The following is a 21,131-nucleotide window of genomic DNA, read 5'->3' as shown; positions in this document are numbered from 1 at the left end:
TTTCCCTCCTCAAGAAGAACGAGTACATAAACTGCCAAGGGGACTACTCCATTGTTATGCAGGCCCCTGTGGACCACAGAGATCAATTTATGAATGTCAGTGCGGATTGCATTGGAAAGTTCATGATGCCAGGGTTTTTAATGGGGCTAATTGATTTGGGGAGGGTTCAGTGCTTGGGGAGAGAAGGGGGGTTGACTGCCTGGAATGTAGTTATGAATGACGTGACAACTTATGAAATGGGGGAGGAGTTGATTCAGAGTATGGATTCATACAAGGAAGTAATTGAAGAGGGGATTGCTGTACCTAATTGTAGAGAGGAATAGTGTTTGCTTGCTAATTCCTAATTGTTCCTGATCACGTGTTTAGCTTTATTATTTCAGATACTGATTGTACAATGAGATGCAGTGGTAGCAATAAACTTTCTTGATGACATAAAAAGCTTTATTTGTAAACATGTGTTAATACAATAAAACAGTCACCCATTGCCAGGCAGGCCAGCAGCCCTTATAACACCCAAACACCCAGTTACAAAAGAACATTTCCAAAACAAATTTAAAAAGTGCTTGAAAAAGTGCAAACGTGACAGAAAACCCCTACTGCTGCATGACCCCTGGCATGCTGTTCTCCTTTCCCTGTTTTCCACGCACCTGGCACCAGGGAAGGGGTGGAAGTAGCCACAAGAAAGGGGGTCGAGGGATGGCTGCATGGGGTTTAGTTGCCCTTTCCAGCTGCTCTTGCAGCCTGATCACATAGATCACCCAGACAGGGAGTTTTCCAAGCTGTTTACCCTCTCCACTGTGCTCCCTCCTCCTCCATTAGCTGCTGTTCCTGGTCCAGGAACTGTGCAGCAAGTGCCTGCTCCAGCCTGGAAACCCTGTCCTCAAGCTGTGCAGTGAGCCTCAGCCTTTTCTCTTGTCTCTTGGCATGTGTTTTCTGTAGTCATAAATCCCTCTGTTTTCAGTACTGGACCTGCTTATTGGCATCATCAAGAACTTCAACAATAAGTTCATCCCAGAAATGCTTCCTCTTGGGACAGTCCATGAAGATATTTTGGGCCAGCCTAGGGGTGTGTCTACACTATGAAATTAAGTCAATTTAACAGAAGTTGATCTTTTAGAAATCGATCTGATACCGTCGATTGAGTGTGTCCCTACTAAGTGCATTAAGTTGGCGGTGTGCGTCCATAGTATTGAGGTTAGTGTTGACTTCTGGAGCGTTGCATTGTGGTAGCTATCCCACAGTTCCTGCAGTCTCCACCACTCATTGGAATTCTGGGTTGAGCTCCCAATGCCTGATGGGGCAAAAACATTGTCAGGGGTGGTACTGGGTACATGTCGTCAGGCCCCCTCCCTCCCTCCGTGAAAGCAACGGCAAAAAATCATTTCTTGCCTTTTTTTCCTGGGTTACTCATGCAGATGATAAAGTACGGCAAGCATGGAGCCCGCTTAGCTCCCTGTCACCATATGTCTCCTGGGTGCTGCTGGCAGATGCAGTACTGCAGTGCTACACAGCGGCATCTCCTTGCATTGCCTTGCGGACGGCAGACAGTGCAATACGACTGCTAACCGTTGTCGGCATCCCGTGTGTGCTCCTGGCCGACCTTGGTTAGGTTGGTCAGCAGCGCCTAGGCAGACATGGGTGCTCCTGGCTGGCCTTGGTGAGGTCAGTCGGGGATGCCTGGACAAAAATGGGAATGACTCCAGGTCATTCTCTTGTTTAAGTTTTGTCTAATGGAGGAGATTCAGTCCTGCCTGGAATATCATGCCAGCTGGAGGCTTCTGCCTCAGGCTGCTCTCCCAGTCAGCAACACTGCACAATCGCACCTACTCCAGCCTATCCCTTGCTCCCATGGGTCATGAAGCCTGGACAGTTGTAAGGAGCAGTTCAACTATAGGCTGAGCAAGTGCAGAATGGTGGTGGAATGTGCCTTTGGACGTTTAAAAGCTTACTAGTGCAGTTTACTGACTTGGTTATACCTCAGCAAAACCAATATTCCCATCGTTATTATTGCTTGCTGTGTGTTGCACAATATCTGTAAGAGTAAGGGGGAGATGTTTATAGTGGGGTGGGAGGTTGAGGCAAATCACTTGGCTGCTGATTATGCGCAGCAAGACACCAGGGCGGTTAGAAGAGCACAGCAGGGTGCGCTGTGCATCACAGAAGCTTTGAAAATCAGTTTCATGACTGGCCAGGCTATGGTGTGAAAGTTTTGTTTGTTTCTCCTTGATGAACCCCTGCCCCGGGTTCATTCTACTTCTATGTAAGCCAGCTGCCCTCCCCTCCACCCTTAGATCTCCGCTTGCAGAGGCAATAAAGTCATTGTTGTTTCAAATTCACGTATTCTTTATTAATTCATCACACAAATGGATTTACTTCCAAGGTAGCCCGGGAGGGCTGGGGGAGGAGGGAAGCACAGGGGTGAGGTAGTTGTAGGGGCACCCTCTAGAATGGCATGCAGCTCATCCTAGAAGTGGCATGTCTGGGGCTGTGACCCGGAGCGGATGTTTGCCTCTCTGGTTCTTTGGTTTGCCTGAGCTTTTTTAGTTTCACGCGGCACTGCTGCGGGTCCCTGTTATAACCTCTGTCCTTCATGCCCTTGGAGATATTTTCAACTATTCCAGCATTTCGTCTTTTGGAACGGAGTTCGGATAGCACGGATTCGTCTCCCCGTACAGCGATCAGATGCAGTACCTCCTGTTCGGTCCATGCTGGAGCTCTTTTGTCATTCTGGGACTCCATGGTCACCTGTGCTGATGAGCTCTGCATGGTCACCTGTGCTGATCAGCTCGCCATGCTGGCCAGACAGGAAATGAAATTCAGAAGTTTGTGGAGCTTTTCCTGTTTACTTGGCCAGTGCATCTGAGTTAAGAGTGCTGTCCAGAGAGGTCACAATGGAGCACTGTGGGATAGCTCCCGGAGGCCAATACCGTTGAATTGCATCCACACTACCCCAAATTCGACCCAGCAGGGTCGATTTCAGCACTAATCCCCTCATCAGGAGGAGTAGAGAAATTGATTTTAAGAGCCCTTTAAATCCACAAAAATGGCTTCGTCGTATGGACGAGTGCAAGGTTAAATCAATCTAACGCTGCTAAATTTGACCTAAACTCGTAGTGTAGACCAGGGCTAGGACTACACTGAAGTCGAGCTGTGGAGGTACAGCAGCCAGTAGAGGTTGAGGGTCCTGCAATAGGACAAGACACAGAGGGTTATTGTTTCAAAGAGCTCAATAGAGGAGCACAGAATTAATTCTTGTGGAATTTCAAGGACATAAAATGTTTTATTTCACAACTGAACTTCAGTATATTGTGAAAGGGATGCTTCAGTCCACAGACTCTCCCTGGAGACAGCCTAGTTAATCACAGCTAAAGTGGTGGCTAGTATCAAACCTAGGACCTCTGGAGTTTAGTGCATGAGCTTCTACTGCATGAGCTAAAAGATGCATCAATCTCTCTTCGTCAAAGCTGTAGCAGACTCATCAATCTCTAGCTGGTCTAGCTGCCACTAGAGGAGAACTCCAAGCAGGCATAGGTTACACAGAGACAATAGTAAGTTAAAAATTCTAAGCTCTTTTTGTTTTACAAAAATTGATAATTATTTGGGTTGGGGATGGGTGGTGGTCAGTGGCCTTGCTATAAAAGCTTTTTTTAATCATTTCAGGCCTTTCACATTTTGGAAGACATAACTGTCCTTGTGGTGCCTGACTGCAAAGAAAGGTATTGTTCCAAACTGCTGGTGGGAAACCTGCAGTTTATTCAAAGTTTTCAAACGTGTAATGACTGAACAGCACATTTATGACTGGAATGGGCTGGTCAGCTACTGAAGTGTCCCTGGCAAATATGCCGTTCCCTGCAAAGTGATTAGCTATCTGGAGTTCCTGCTTCAGGGAAAGTTTGCAGCTGTCAGCACTTGGATTGGATCAGGTCAGAATTCATGAGCTTAACTGACCTGGTTCTGTGGATCCTGCCGACTATGCCACTGTAACGATGCTGGCTCTGGCGGGACCCAACTGAGAGTGCCAATTCAGGACAAATTGCTTAAAACAGGGCAGTTACAGCCCAAGGCTGGGGTTTTTCCATCTCTAAGGCAAACCAAACCAGCCAGAAAAAGAGGACTTTGGTCCAACCCCACTGGCTAACCACAAGTCACACAAGCAATTCCCTTAGACACTTCAGTTTCCCAGTATCACCACCAGTTCCACTCATTATGGGGACAAATGGTTATGAAAATCAATACCCCAGTAAAAGAAAAAAGGACCAAGCCCCAGACCCCGGTCAATATACAAATCAGATCTTACCCACAAATCACGCTTTTGCCAATCCTTTTGAATCTAAAATCTAAAGGTTTATTCATAAAAGGAAAAAGATATAGTTGAGAGCTAGAGCTGGTTAAATGGAATCAATTACATACAATAATGGCAAAGTTCTTGGTTCAGGCTTGTAGCAATGATAGAATAAACTGCAGGTTCAAATCAAGTCTCTGGCGTACATCCACAGCTGGGGTGGGTCATCAGTCCTTTGTGTAGAGCTTCTGTTTGTAGCAAAGTCCCTCCAGAAGTAAGAAGCAGAACTGAAGACAAGATGGAGGGGAGGCCTCAGCTTTTTACAGTCTTTTCCAGGTGTAAGAACACCTCTTTGTTCCTACTGTGGAAAATTACAGCAAAATGGAGTCTGGAGTCACATGGGCAAGTCCATGCATACTTTGCTGAGCTACAAGGCGTATCAACCTTCTCTCAATGAGTCAATTGTATAGCTGATGGTCCTTAATGGGCCATTAAGCCAGCTAGGCAGAGATGACACTAGCGTAAGTTTGAAATACAGACAGCATAGAGCCAATATTTATACCTTCAACTACAAAAATGATACACACATAAAGAGAGCATAATCATAACCAGCCAACTATAACCTTGTCTTAGACACCTCATCTGACCCCTTTTATACAAGATTTGGTGCCAGTGTAGGACCTTGGTTGCAACAATGATCTACACGGTCCCAGTTCAAATCAATAACGTGATAGCGGATACACACTGCTAGCCAAGGCTTCACATAACTTTTGCATTCATTCATTGAGTGGAAATCCCTCCCATTACTGTATCAATAAACATTAATGTGGAGTCAGAAACTTACAGGGCTCAGGGGCAGTTTCTGTCCCTTCCATATCTGCTTCAGATTCAGCAACAGGATGGTCCTCGGGGGTACATCAAATAGCACCTCTGATTATGGACCCAGAATTTGGTGCTGATCCTGTTCTGAAGTGTGCTCTGGGACTGGTTTCAGCAACAGAGCAACTTCATGGTCCTCACTCAGTGTCTTCTGCTGGCTCCCATTAGTCCCCCTGCTGTATTCTAGGGTCAGCAGGGCACCATCCAGACTGACTAGGTCATCGTTCACCATGGTTGGCTCTGTGAAACTTCCCATTAAACAGGCACAAGAGAAGTTTGTTGCCCAATGTGCGATTCTAGTCCTTGGTCCCTGGTCGTCTGGTGCTCTCCTGAGCCACTTAACCTGCTCTCTGCACTGGTCACTAGTCAGGTAAATTTGTAATGCTGCAAGTTTTTGGCTATTTGCTGGTATGTATGGTCATTCCTGGTACTCTTACTAAAAAGTCCACTGGCATTGTTGGCCTTGAACCAAAGATTCACCAAAATCTGGTTATGCTCCTGTGACCAAGAAGCAGCACACTTTGCAAAAGGGTTGCAGAAGGTCAGTCTCCATTGCAAACACAAAAGGCTATCTAATGGTGAGTTTGCAGCTAGGTGGTCAGAAGCTAATGGAAGGACTGATTCACTGAACTGCTGCTGTATGTGTAAGGGGCGAGGTGGCTTCCATTTTCACTTGAGTCAATTGGAGAATCTTGGGATAGAGAGGATAAAGGAAGTTGGTCTATGGGATTTTGGGATACTTTTGGCACACTACTACGACTCAAGTCGGGGGGACTGCATGTACACTGCAAAGCAACAGGGCTTGAACCTTGGGTCTTGGCATGACTTGGGCTTGGATCCTCCATCCCCACAAGCTAGAACCCTAGGTCTGAGGCTGAGTCCAAGAGATTCATGTGTAGATGGAAGGCGTGGAGGTTGGGCTCACGCCTGATTCTGAGCCCAAGCTTTCATTGAACTGTAAAGATACCCTTTTAGCCCTACAGCCTGAGTCAGTTGACCCTGGCTCTGAGATTTGTGAGTTTTATATTGCAGTGAAGACAAACACCCTTTGTGGTGTTCTACAATCCACCAATATTCTTCTTCCGTTATGGTAACTTTTGTACAGCACAGAGTATCTTAGACCTTATTGACACTCAGCTACATTACTGCCTTTGCTTACCTGGATACAACCTCAATGAAATCCTGTTGGGTTGAAATCAGTGGGATTGCCCAGATGTAATTGTCAGGCAAAATTTATTCTTATAACAGTCACCTGTTTTGTTTTGTGTTCTCTCTCTCCTGATAAAATTTAGTATATTATTTCCTTTTATTTGACTGCAGATGTACCTTGAGCTAATAGTTTAAATGATTTATTTTTTTCACAGTAACTCCCACTTTTCATCTAATCAGTGCATTGAAAGTTTTTTTTTAAGTTAGAGCCAAATTCTGTGCTGATTTACACACCAGGCATTTCCATTAATTTAAGATGGATTGCCGGGGTCATAAGTCAATGCAGTATTTGGCCTATAGCCTCTAGTTTATTTTTGTTCTCAGACTAAAAACCACATTCTGCTCTTTTGAAGATAAAAGCACTTAGCCAAAAAAATTTAACAGACCTCTTTGCATAACCAGTCCAGAGAAAGAGACACAAAATTATGTCCTTTTGATTTTTGTATGAGTATGGATATGGCTGTGCTGGAGGCTTCCACAATCATGCTCTGTTCTGTATCATGTGGTCTGTATTTGATAATGCTGGGGAGAATTTCAAAAATGTTGAAATGTAAGTGAAAATTGGGGGAAAATTTCTATAATTTTGTGCCTGTTTTCTTCCCTGCTTTTCACTAGTTCTAGTATTTGATCTATGCAAACATTCCAGGGTCCTGTCTATTCCAAACAATTTGCCATGGAGTCCACTCTAATTTTTTATTAATTTAAAAAATAATTATGTGACAGTTTCATTTAAATTATTTCCAGCCTGTTGCACTAGAGAGCTGCGGTCGCAAAGGATCTTGACCCAGAGTACACAGGAGCTGGAGTATGCCCCATAAATGAATGTATAACATGTTATGTGACCTGTTCTAATTATCCAAAGCAGAACAGACTTCCTAGTAATTCCTTTATTGGACATAATCATTGTACCAGTAACAAGTGTTTTTAGCACTAGAGTAGAAATAAGTACTTCAGTACCTTGTTGAATTGGGGCCTTGCTAAACTGACTGCACTATAAAGACCATATCCAGCTCCCATTGAATCAGGTCCAACTCAAGTGATGTTGAATATTTCGTTAGAGAAGTGTTGTTTCCATTACAGTGTACAACATTTTTAACATTTAAAAACTATTATTAAAATATGTAGTTTTAAAACATATTTTATCTTTATAAGCAGCAGATTGCTGCTTAATTGGCAACTGTCATGTATCAGTAGATTAGAAATGTACTTCCTGAATATGATTAATGACTCATTTCTCTTTCCTATCAGTTTATTACAGCTGAATGATGTATGGATTATAAACTACAAAATATATTCTGAACTTCTAAGTGGAGAAACAATATGTTTTTAAACTATCATGAGAAGTCCAAAATATTTTCAACTAATACAAAAGTTTGTTGTTAATATCTCACATTTATAAACCTCTGGCTTTCAGAAAAGAGATTTTTACATTGGTGTTTTAAATACTAGAATTGGCCAATTCCTAGCAAAATCAATACACAATTATAGTTTTTTTTTTAAATGCCAGATTTATTTTAATGTGTCTGTTTCAAAAGAACGGAATGTGAAATATATTTTGCAACTGTATCTGTTGTTACACTCTCAGAATAAAAAAATAATTTGAAGAAAGCTGAATTTTTCATCAAAAGCTTCTGCTGAACAATGTAGCAGAATAGAAAATTTTGAAAAAGCTAAAATGTTTTCACAAAAGCTTATATTTTTAAAAAAAGGCTATTTTTGAATTGAAATATATTTTAACAAATTTCCACTGTTTTAATACTGGTGTCTTTATTCCTCAATTATGGTGAAAGACTATCATATATTAAAGGATGATTAACATATGAAGACTTATTTGCTGCAGAGAGCTGGTGGAAATGTCTTATATTTTCAAAATGTAGATGAACTTTTATGAAAAAATTTGTTCCTTTTTTAACTAACTGATGTGTGACCAGCTCTTAAAGACTTATGTCCTGATAACCAAGAATTTCAATGACTCAGGATTTATATGTTCAAGGTTTGTTGCCACATATATGAACTGGATTTTAATCGATGACTTAGAAGTGAAAGGTTCCCATAATGAATATCTTGAATCATTGTGTCCTCCAAATTGAACTAATATCTATTTGACCCAAAATAAGAGTTTGAAATCAGAGGGACAGTCTTAGCTGCTATTTAATTATTTATTTAAATGTACTGATCGTACAAGCACCTACTGTACTTTATATAAATAAAAGGTCAAATAAGTTCAAGCTGCTAAAAGGATAATAAACCATAATTAAATATATGCCAAGTTTTTTTTCCAAGATATCATTATAATGTTTCAGTAATATTCCAGAATGACACATACTGCAGAGTAATCTAATAACATAAGATGCAGGTAACCACAGGAAAGTTTCTAGGTGCCTTTAACAGATTATGACAACACCTGTGGAGAGTTTCCTTTGTTCTTGCTCAGTCAAATGAGTAATTGAAGAAAGTACACAAAGGGAACTACTATCTGACAATGAAGCAAGAGAGGGTGTTCTCTACGTTGTCAGGACACATAGATAGCAAATACCTTCAAGGTTGGTACATGGGCACATCCAGTTGGTGTGGAAATCATAGTGAAATTGTAGTATTTGAGTTTTTTGCAGTTACAGAAATCATTTTTGAGACTTAGTACACTTGCAGTTGCAGCAGCAGCAAATGTTAGAAGGCATAACTTTTATATTGGCTTTCAGAACTGAGAATTTCATTTTATTTCAAGCTACACTATTACTATAACTGCTACAAGTAAAGGACTGAATCAGTCTGTAATAGGCTTGTTCATGTTGGTAGCGATGCCTATTGGGAGTTTGTTAGAGTTTATTAGCTTTCGCAAACTAAGCAGTGTGAAAGCCTGGGCAGTGCCCTTTTCTGCTGTAGCAAGTAGCATAGGTCATTCAGTAGGTGGCACACTTCCCTCTAAGACAGTACTGAACCAATGCACCCGCATAGTATTAAAGGGCATTGTGCTGTGGGAAATATCATGAGATGTAAAACCAAGGTCTCAACCACTTGTGCTCATTAAGAGTCCCATGTCATGTTTCAGAAGAGTAATAGTGTTAGCCTCAGTAATGTGGTCAAAATTCAGCTGATTTGTTTGGGCAATTTTAATTTTTCCTCTCTAAATTCCCCTTGCCATTTCAAGTGGGTATGGTATTCTTCTTCACCTATCCTCAAATTGTCAGGCAGTATTACTGTGTGCAGTGTTCCACCCCAAAATAAGTGAAATTCTCTCTCTAGATAAAAGGCTTTCTGGGATTCTTTGAAATGAAGATATTCTAAAAGTTAAAGTTGGCTGTTTGAGAAGGCTACTAATGAGAGGATATCAGGTACTAATGAGAATGTAAGTAGTTAAGCTTTAAAAAATAAATCCATGTAATTGTTAAGGTTATATAACTCAGATGTTGTTAAATCATGCCATGCTTTTGGCAAGCTTTTACTTCATCTGTGCTAAGAAAAACTGAAAAAAAATGATTGAATACAATATGCAAAATAAATTTGAGAACTGTTTCATTTGAAAAGAAAAGAGAGAGAAAGAGAGAGAGAGAGAGAGAGAGAGAGAGAGAGAGAGAGAGAGAAAAGTGACCTGTTCCTGTTAGCATAGTGTGGATGTTGACAGGGGAAATTTTTTTAATGCCTGAAAGTAAGGATTTTTAAAAAAATTATCTGATTCTGATATTAAAATGCAAGATCAACAACAAAATGGGAATGGCACTCAAGGGATTAATTTATTTTAAATTAGAAGTGCTCTTAATGGCTTGGCAGAATACACAATGGTGCCTGCACATTCTCTATCCAGCTTGCCAATTAGCTCTGAAAAAATATGAAGAGTAAAAGTTACATTATTCAAAATTTTTCCAAGATTTGTGGGCCTTAGAAAGTCCTGAAAGGGCCAATATCTATAATTATAGTTTTCAAAAATCTCTGCTCCTCTCTCATTTTTTTCCTAATCACTATGTTGAATAGTGATGTGTTACTATCAAGTTACAGATATTCATACATAACAAGTTAGTTCTGCCGAAGATATATTTTTAAGTAAAGGTCTAGATTTTGCAAAAGGAAATCACATTTTTTAACAGACAGCTCAGAGAAACATTTTCCTCCAGGAAATGGTTCCATTAATTCTTTGCCATGCTAAGAGCACATCCCTTGGGGGCATGGATCAGCATTCACATCGCACTCCCAGTCAGTCCCTGGGCCGGGCCGGGCCGGGGAAGCTAATGATCCAACCAGCAGACCAAATTTGATGATGAATCCTGGTCATGTGCCACCTGAAGCACGTTGCACATACACTAGGAAGCACATCCCTTCTACTAAGCCCTCTTCCACTATTATTTACACACAGTGGAAAGCTAAATACCTTCACTTTCGTCCTCTTCCACACCATTTGAGGGTGAGCTTCAAAAAATGTCTGGCATAAAGATCTGCTTCATTGTGACTTAATCAGATTATGTGGAAAAGTCATGGAAAAACTTCCATATGAGGAAAAATTAGTACTATTTAGATTAGTGAGTGCATAAGTAAGAAAGGATATATTAGAGTTGCTTAAAATAATTAATGGAATAGAGAAGGAAAATTGGGAGGGTCGGTTTACCTTCTCTTAATACAAGAACGAGGTGGCATTCAATCAAAATGAAAAGCAACACGTCTAAAACTGATAAAGGGAAACATTTTTTAAACTCATGAATAATTGACTAGTGGAACTCATTGCCAATAGATATAACTGTACAAAAGAGTTTACAAGCATTCATAAAAAGATTACATGTTTATATGAATAAAAATACCTCGCCACCTGAGCAAGCAATGCTCCATAGAGAGACCCTGCTGCTACCTATGGCAGGTGGGAGACAAATATAAACAATTACTTTCCTTTCTGCCCTCTGCCCTTCCCAGGATTCTAGTGCCCTCTCCTCCCTGTTCCTGTCCTCAGAGCAGCTACTGGCCGATTCTGCTCCTCCCTTTCCCTCGCTTCCAACGGCAGCTCCCTCTTCTTAGTCCCCATCTCCAGCAGAACCCATGATGAGTGGCTGATTGCAATCCAGCTCACTGCCTGTCTAAGACTAAACTAAGCATAGTAAACTGAGTGAAGACCAGTGCCCTGAGCCTAAGATCCAGCTCCGTGCCTCTTTTCTGAAGGAGAAAAAGAAAAGGACCTTTCTGCAGCAACCCCTTCTCTCATAGAGACAAGAAATACACACTGCCACCCAGCATCGGAAAGACATCCCCAGTTGTGTGAGTAGGTGCCTTTATAGGCCTCATGGACGGTGTATGAACAGATATGTGGGTGGTGTGGGGGGAAGTGAGTGTGAGTGGATTGTGTGGGTTTGAGGGAACCCTGAGTGGGAAAACAGAAAAAGGAGGATAAGATACACCAAAATATAGTCAAATGAAGGGGGGGGGGAAGGAGTGAAGGAAAAGAGAAGGAGGTATAAACATAAACAATACATAATACATTAAAATAATAATATAAAGCTATTTCTATTAACATTAGTTTATTGATTTGGATTCCCATTAACAGAAGGTTTCATATCCCATTAGTTTCCTGAACCATCCAGTCCTCAAGAAAAAACACAGTTCATTGAGGAGTAATAATAAAACTACTAATAATTAGCACCTCTTTCTTTTGAGGCCATCAGATAAGTTTCTACATTTGGATTAATTTAGCCACACAATAACTATGTTGAAGCAGGTAAATATCATCAGCTCCTTTCTACAAATGGAGAAATTGTACTAATACTATGGTTTCTCTAATAGTAGCTTGATGACAAAGTAGTCTGGTCTTCAAGTGCACAGGGATCAGGTAATTTTTCTCAGTGAAAGAATGTATTTCTTTAAATGTGTTAGCTATTTTTAAAAGTTATTTTACATTTCAACTCAATTGTACTAGAGTAAGAAAAATAATATGTCATTTTCTATTGTCTGGTTGTGGGAGCAGCAGCAGTTTTCAAAGCTAATAAATGATTAAGCTCCAAGATCAGATCGTATTGGATTTTAATATAAATGGCAATGTTTAATAAATTGTGTACAATGCTGATGATTGTTATAATTAATTATATTTTCCCTGTAGCAATAGCTATGATGTGCTAGGTGCTTTCCACACATACAAGAATGAATGATCCTAGTGGTCTGTGAATTTTAAATAACAGTTGAAAATGTGTCTTTGGAATTTTCTTACTTTTTGACTTCAACTTCTTTGTTTAAAAACCAAATGGTAAAAATATAAAGGTAATGTCACAGAACCCAGAAAGGAGAGAGAATGGGTGACTCGGGTGCCCCTACTGCCTCTTCATGAAAGAACCTGCTCTGGCATCTCAGGCCACGAGACTACAGAGACTATCATGGCATAGCTAAAGTGCTCTAGTTGTGCTGGTATAACCCTATAATGTAGATGCAGCCTACATGACGGAAAAGGTTTTTCTGTCAGTGTAGGAGCACCACCTCTCCCAGAGATGGTAGCTAGGTCAACAGAAGCATATTTTGGTAAACCTCACTGTACCTGCACTGTGGTTAGGTTGGCATAGCTACTGTGCTCAAGGGTATGGATTTTTCACACTCCTGAGTGCTATAGCTATGTCAATTTAATTTTAAATGTAGACCCGTCCAGGTAGCTGATGTACCAACCCAAGACAAGTGTTTCTACCTGCTCTTCCCTAGTGTTGGCTCTGTCAAGACACAAGCAGTCAAACGTAGGCTATGCAGTTTGTCAAAAATAGCTTTGGAACCAGAACTGAAAGAGACCTTGTCAAGTTTCGTCCCCAACTCTGAACTTTAGGGTACAGATGTGGGGACCTGCATAAACACTTCTAAGCTTAACTACCAGCTTAGATCTGGTTTCGCTGCCACCATCCAGATTCCTCCGTCTGGAACACCTACTTTCCTCCCAAAACCTTCCCCTCCCTGGGTAGCCTTGAGAGACTTTTTCACCAAGTTCCTGGTGAACACCGATCCAACCCCTTGGATCTTAACACAAGGAGAATTTAACCATTCCCCCCTCCTTTCCCCCACCAATTCCTGGTGAGTCCAGATCCAGTCCCCTTGGATCTTAAAACAAGGAAAAATCAATCAGGTTCTTAAAAAGAAAGCTTTTAATTAAAGAAAGGTAAAAATCATCTCTGTAAAATCAGGATGGCAAACACTTTACAGGGTAATCAGATTCATATAGCCCAGAGGAACCCCCTCTAGCCTTAAGTTCAAAGTTACAGCAAACAGAGGTAAAATCCTCTCAGCAAAAAGGAACATTTACAAGTTGAGAAAACAGAAATAAGACTAACATGCCTTGCCTGGCTGTTACTTACAAGTTTGAAATATGAGAGACTGGTTCAGAAAGGTTTGGAGAGCCTGGATTGATGTCTGGTCCCTCTTAGTCCCAAGAGCGAACAACCCCCAAAACAAAGAGCACAAACAAAAGACTTCCCCCCACCAAGATTTGAAAGTATCTTGTCCCCTTATTGGTCCTTTGGGTCAGGTGCCAGCCAGGTTTCCTGAGCTTCTTAACCCTTTAAAGGTAAAAGGATTTTGGTGTCTCTGTCCATGAGGGATTTTATAGTATTGTACACAGGAGGGCTGTTCCATTTTATAGTTATGACAGACCTTCATGACATTGGCTTAAAAATCTTGATACTTTAAACATGAATGCTGGGTACTTTTTATTTGCCTTCTGGTATTTGAGTCTTCAGGATTCACTTTTCTTTGCAACTATAAGGATTAGAAACTTTTTAAAATGAAAGCTGAAATTCTCATTTAATCATGTGACTCCAGTAGCTGAGGATTTAAGAAAATCACCAAATGTTGCAAGATTTGTGATAACATTGCAAGTTGGTAACACTGTAAAAAATGTCAGTTTTGTGTGGGCCTGAATTTTCATTACAGGTTTACAAAACCTAGTATGAATAAAAAGTTTTTAGTATGAAAATTAGAATAAATAATGCTTAAAAAAATAAACATTCTGCTCAAGCACTGTGAAGCCAAACAATTAAGATGATTGCGCTAGTACCTAGAAACAAAAGTGAAACTAGCCAGCTTGATTTTACTCTGAGCAAAAAGGTAAAATCAAAAGCACAAATGGTGAAAAATAACTGATTTGTAATATCCATATTGGTTTAATTTTCAAAGATATTATTACTACACACGTAAGGAATTTTATTTAAATATATGATTTTATTTTGATTTTATTTCTCTATTTAATTACTCATTTGGAACACTAAAGACTTGTTTTATTTTATGAAGTGATAAGAAAAATAGTGGAATGAATGTAAAAAAGTTAAATCAGAGTGCTTTGTTTCTTTCTTGCTTTATGTAGTACTACAAGAGAATATTTTCCCCTGAGTTATGTGCTTATTGGAGACAAACTATATTAAGAAAAAGGTGGGCACAGATATTCTAGAATAGAATGAATTGGCACCACCCTCTTATTTCTGCCCTTCATATCTCCCTTTACTCCCTAGAACATGAGAGCAAAAGCAGCTGATATAAAACGTTCTGAATCCTCATTGGCTGGCAGGGTCAGAACTTAAGCTAACAGCAGACCACAGAGACCATATTGGGCACAAGTGGAGCACTTGTCCTGTCTCAGCCTTTTCACTGTCTGCTGTAGCCTGCAGGCCTCTGTACTCAGAGCAGCAGCCTTGAAAGTAAATTTTGCTAGTCAGTTCACATGTATGACATCCAGTCTTCTTTAAGATGAACATTACCTATCATCTATAACACTGAAAGCAGGGAGTCCTCCAGCTGACAATAGTTTGTATTATTTTGTATATGTATATTAAACAAGTTACTTCATTTTTTAAATTGTTTTCTAGCGACTCTTCAGATAGATATGAAAATAAAACATTTTAAAACAAGTAAACAAAATAAGCCCAGAAAATGTTTAAAGTTGAAGATTTTCTTTTGGAAATACACACCGAGTTTAGAAATAGACACTGAGTTTGCAATCAGAGTAGTCTGGAAAAAGCCAGTACTGCTTTGAGCAATTTGTTTTGTTTTTATATTTCCAAAATCCCATTTAGAGAGTAATGGAATAATTGCTGAGAATCCTATAAACCTTCCTTTGGGAGTAGGGGGCAAAGCAGCACATGATTTAAAATACGTATTGCTTGACACAGACAAGCTACTTGGACTGGGGATGGGAACCGCAAGAAAACAGGTTCAAATGCTCAAGAAATGCAGTCAGCATCAGGAACTCTGGTATTATTTTGTTCTTCCTGACAGATAACATGATCTTGACCAGGCGAGGGAAAGGGAGTGGAGGTGGTGGAAAATAAAAAGGGCGGGGGGAGGAGGATCCCACATCCTTAAAGGAAATTCTCAAGCTGGGAAGACGCACAACTTTTGCATGGCAAGTTGAGACTGGCTCTCCTGGGAGTTCCCTTTTCAAAGGAGGGGGAGGGGGAAGCAGAGATCTCCTCTGGCTGGGGGAGGCAGCTGCTTTGCACTCGGAAGCCCTGCCTCTTCCCTCCCCCTCTCTTTCTGTCTGCACAGTGCACCTCTCTCTCACACACACACATACACACACACACAGAGCCCATCATTCTCTGGAACTGGATCTTCTGGTTCAACCTCCCTCCCTTTCGCGCTCCCTCCCTGGGACGCGCTGGGGGATCCGATGACATCACTGGCTGAGCTCTCCCCTCTCTCTCCTGGTAACTTCTGTTCTGGGAAGTGGTGCCAGGAATAACCCAGTCTGTCTGCAGCTCCGAGAGGCTCCCTCCTCCGGAAAAAAAACTGCGGCTTCTCCGGCCTCTCTCTCGTCCTGATTTTATTCTCATTTTAAATCAAGCTCCACCATTTAAAGCGAGAGAGAGAGAGAGAGAGGAAGCCCGAGAGCAATGGTCTGTCCTACTACAAGTCAATGAACCAGACGCCCCTTGGCTGTCGGAATATCTCGATCTGTCTCTATATAAAGCAATGCCGCGGGCCACCTCGCTCCAGGCACCACCTTAGCAAAGGAGCAACAAGAGCCCCCCAGCGGAACCAACAACAAGGGTACCAGGAGGGGTTTCCTCCTTCCGGCTCGGTGACTTTCCAGGTGAGCGGCAGCAGCTGCTGCAAGAACCCCTCCCCCCTTTAGCCCCCTCTCCCCGCCCCTGTCACAGGCACCAGCTGACAGCCGCTTTGCACTGGTGCGGGGCGGAGGGGAGAGACACTCGTTGAATGGTGATTTATTTATTTATTTTGACTGTAGCAGGAAAAGTCCTTGACAAGTTGAGTGTTTTGAGGCGCAGGCTTGCGAGGGTCTCTGGAGCAACTTGCAAGTGCGCTGTGGCACTGGGGGCTGTCTGGTTGCAGCAGGGGTCCATGAAGGACATGTGAAGAATGACAGGGGGGCATTGAGGGAAACCAGTGGGGCTGTAAACCCATCCGAGCGGTAAGTCGCCTCTCGGGGCGTGCTGAGCTTGTTGCGATCATCGGCCCGTTTTCCCTCGGATGCTGGGAACCGTTCCCCTCTTCTTGCACTGGGGGTGTCTTTGTTAATAGCCCGCTGTTAGGAAATGTGGGGAATACCCAGCATGAAAATGTATGCAGATTAGGAGCAGGCTGCCTTGCGTAATCTCCTCCTGTGGCGAAGAATGGGCATGGTTACTAAGGAGAGACACGCAGGAGGGGACACGGCTGCTCGGCTCTCACGCTGGGCTCCCGATGGCAAGGTGGGGGGTGGGAGTGGGACGCAGACGCTCGGTGGAAGATCAGAGGGTTGCATGGAAGAGCAGGGTTGCTGCTGGAATGATCCCAGGGGCTGGATGGGGAGAGAAGCGGAGGGGAGGAGACGGGTGGCTTGACGGACGCTTCAGCTGGCTGTCGCGGCTGACTTGTCCTTGTGCGTATATGCGGGGAGGGGGGGGGACTGGGCGCGCGTGTGCGCCCCGGGCTGAAGGTGGCGGGGGCTGGATGCGTGTGCGGGGCTGTGCTGCGCTCTGCGCCTTGATGCCTGTTCCCTGAAGTGGGTGGAACGTTGGCCCGTTCCGGGAATGTTCCATGACGTGTAAAAGCCACAGGAAGGGGGTTAACAAGGGGCTCTGCCTGCTGCTGCCATCAAAGCAGATGTGCTCGCTCTCCTTTTGCACATTCTAAACAGACCATTGTTCCCTTGGGGGAGGGAGACTGGAAGTGAAGCTTGCAAGGGGAGGGGGAGCGGCGGCTGTCACTGCAGAAATGAATTTATTATATAACCAATGTCTATGGTCTGGCTGCATCTGATTATGTAACAGGCACATCCATGTTTGTTATATGTGAAACCCTACCTTGAAACATCTACGCTGCAGTGTATGGGGGGGGGGGGGCGTCATAATGTGCAACCAGATATTAGTCCTTCAGGAAGCTCCGTGCTGTGAAGGAGGAAGGAAGGGATATTCTTCAAGTTGTTTCTCACGGTTTTCTTTGGAATATATTACCTCTGTAATTATGGGAAAATAATATTTGGAGGGGAAATCCTAGGTTTGGAGGGGAAATCCCAGGTTTAGTTTGGCTAGTATTACTTCACTTTTACTGTCTGGAGTTCTTTACATTTTCAAAGTGCTTCACAAACATTCACCATTCCCTGCTTACAACACCCATGAGAAATAAGTACAGTAAATGTTATTATCCCCATTTTACAAATGAGAAAGTGAAGCAGAGAGGAAGGAGATGCTATTTCTGTTCTGTTTAATATACTTAGAATCTATGATTCTGTAGAATATGTAGAATAATCATTTTAGTGCAACTGATATAATAAAAAGCTTCATCTAGCAAGGCCTAAGCCTATCTTCAAGGGTTTGTTTCCATTATTTCCATTACAATGATAATGTGAATTGTTCAGTTTTCTTATTGTTTCCTTGTGCTACTGGAATCTAATTCAGTTTTGCCCTCACATAAATGATTATGCTATTGGAAAAAAAAGGTCTGACTCTAATCTGCCATAAGAACTCAATATTTTTCTAATTTACTGACAGGGATATTTAAAGTATTATTTTACTTCTATTATATCAAGAAAAATGTACTAATCAAGAAGGCTAAAGACTTGAAATGTTAATCACGTCATTAAAGTAAGCAGTTTTAATTAAAAATTTAAGTGAAACTCTTGGAAAATGCCAATTAGCTCCATTTCTTTCAACAATTTCTGTTCTTTTCTCCTTTTGAGATGGAACAAGTTGAAGTATTAGAATCTGGATAATTACATACCTTACTAGCGGTAGTAAAAATTATGTGCACAAAGAGTCAAGGATACTAATTTTTTTTAATACCTTGATCTTATAATGAATCTGTGTTATGGTTTATGATGGAGGGAGTAAATAAATTGGCCTGCAAAAGAGAAAACAAATAATTAGCTAGGTGCATTACTGTATTAAGATCTTTGGGCAGACACCATCATTTAATCAGCATCTAGCACAAGGAGACTGATCCAGATTTTGGTTCTGTTGCTACTGTAGGGTAAAGTAAATAATAGTAATTATTAAATTGAAAGAACAAGTGGTCTACCAAGAAAGAAAAGCAGAGAATGGGCCCAACTCTTAAACTATTTATTCAGGCTAAACTCCCATTGACTTCAACAGGAATCTAATCTTTAGATTAATGTAAGGATGTGGTATTGAGTCATATGTATTTTGATAATGAAGATGACATGTAAACATGTTAGCCTAACACAACTAAGGTGCCAGATTCTTTGCCTACTAGGTTTGCAGTATACAAACATACATCATCACTTCCACATTATCTTAGAGTCTTTTACAATTATATTTTAAATTTCTCTTTGTCTCAATTTAGGAGTCACTTCTGAAACTTTGGGAATTGGAAGCTCTGATATCTTCCACATGGTTTCTGTTGTTTTGCCTAATTTAAAAACAATGACTGTTAACAGTGAAAATGCAGATTACTTATCTCACAGAACTGATTTTTGCACTTAGCTTTTTATTTTTATTCCTGTAAATGAACTCTATGTTGGTTTGCTTTTCACCTGTGTAAATGATCTTGATGTGCTACAAAATCAACGTATCATTAATTTTGACATAGCTGATGAAATCTTCTCAAGTGTTTAACATCATGCAATATACATTTTTATAGCATTTACTGATGGTTTTCAAAAGTGGGAGAAATAAGTTCAGGCTACAGTAACATGTTTCAAATTTGTTGGTATTATGAGATAAAATGAAAACAGAATTTGGTCTGAAGTAGAAGACATTTAGTCACATATTAACACAACTAATCCTATTATTTGGCAACAGTGCAAAACTGGTCTTCACAAAGAGTTTTTTAGATTCTCAAGTGACTAGATTTCCTCCTATGTGAGATCTGTTTACAAACCTTCTTGTTATATGAAGACAAAACAGAACCATATGCATTCATGTGGTTCTTGCTGAATAATGGTAGGTATACATATCTGCTTGAGTGTTTAGATTACTGGTGGCACATTATTATTTTTTTTTTTAGCTTTTGGTTTATTGTTTCTAGCTGAACGTATTTATTTTAATAACGCTATGATGTCACTGTTAATATTTACAGGCTGTACCTATTGATTTTAAGAAAAGAAAGTTTATTGTATAGCCAAGCTTTCAGGGTTGGTTGGGTATTTATTTATTTATTTTATTAGCAGGAGTGATTGCAAATTGGCTTTAAGCAAAAGTGAAAGTGACAAGTACCATTTTGGTGTTTTCTTCCTGACTCATTAACAAGGACAGTTCTTGATATTAATTTAGAATCTAACCATTTTGGGAATGGTAGCAGGAATATGGAATCTCTGTGTCTAGCAGAAGTGGTTGCTAAATACTGTAATACTTAATACTGTAATTTTCCTTCTTAGGGGAAAATGCCTACTGTTAAACAGTATTACTGTAGGTGGCAAATTGATAAGATCAGCTATGTGAGATGTAAAGTATTGTGAAATAAGGCAAGTCATCAAACTTTCAGACTTCAGTATACGGGATGGTAGGATGTTGTAACAGGCTGTGGTTCTGTATATTGATGGCTATCAGTCCAGTCCTGGAAGTGGAGGAGTATGGATGACACTTCTTCCACATATCAGACCGGTAGCCGTGTTAGTCTGGATCTGTTAGTCTTCTTCCACGTGATTCTTGTTTGAGTTTGCACATGAATTTCAGTTCAAGATAAAATAGTCAGGCCTGCATGCTAACCTTCTACAGTTGGATTGAGTTATGACTTAAATGTGATACATCTTCATGGTAGTGTCCTTGTCAGGATACAGAGGAAAGAATGTTCTATTCAGTCTAATTCATCTCTTCTTTCCAGAAAAAGTGAACATGAAAGTGCCATTGTAAAGGTCCGTTCTCCTCACAAGGGACATGCATAACTGTTATTAAATTTGATGGGTTATAGTCTTTTACAAAATTAAGTACTCACTCTTGGGAGAATTGAAGGGAAGTGTTGTACGCAGAAACTGCATACCTTTTCTACTTGATTAAGGTAGTACAAGTTGCCAGGAGATTTTGCCGTTAAAATAATTGGTTTTTGCAAGCTTTTAATTTAAAGAGACACAGGCAACCTAATTTTTAACTGATTTTAAAAAATCCTGTTTTTGATAGAAATCCTTTAAATAGTGTATTCTGAATTTTAAAAAAATCACAAGTAGTTATTTTAATGATTGTTTTGCTTGCTTGTTTAAGTTTATAAGAGTCTTTTCAGAAAGGAGGAACTGACTATCTGGTCCTACCGGGGAAATGGTAAACTATCTAAAGACACAAGCCAAACAATATTTTACACTAGTGTCCTTCAGTTATATTGATCTTGGGTGTTACTTTTCATTATGGTAGGTCCGAAATTATCATAGGGTAAT

General features: G+C 40.8%; 1 protein-coding gene across 5 annotated transcripts in view; it reads left to right on the top strand.

Annotated features, from left to right (window-relative positions):
- Nucleotides 1-21,131, top strand: part of HIVEP2 (HIVEP zinc finger 2) — a 209,246-nt gene that overhangs the window by 20,943 nt on the left and 167,172 nt on the right. Inside the window, exon 1 of one of the 5 annotated variants that reach the window (XM_030556458.1) lies at nt 15,862-16,397. The exons of 1 other annotated variant lie outside the window; for it this stretch is intronic. The gene's annotated coding sequence lies outside the window, so the exon portion shown is untranslated. 3 more of the 5 variants (XM_030556460.1, XM_030556459.1, XM_030556462.1) reach the window with 3 other exon arrangements.

The sequence above is a fragment of the Gopherus evgoodei genome, chromosome 3 (genome assembly GCF_007399415.2).
Source record: "Gopherus evgoodei ecotype Sinaloan lineage chromosome 3, rGopEvg1_v1.p, whole genome shotgun sequence".
Classification (NCBI taxonomy): Eukaryota; Metazoa; Chordata; order Testudines; family Testudinidae; genus Gopherus; species Gopherus evgoodei.
This window is presented reverse-complemented; position numbering and strand designations above follow the sequence as displayed.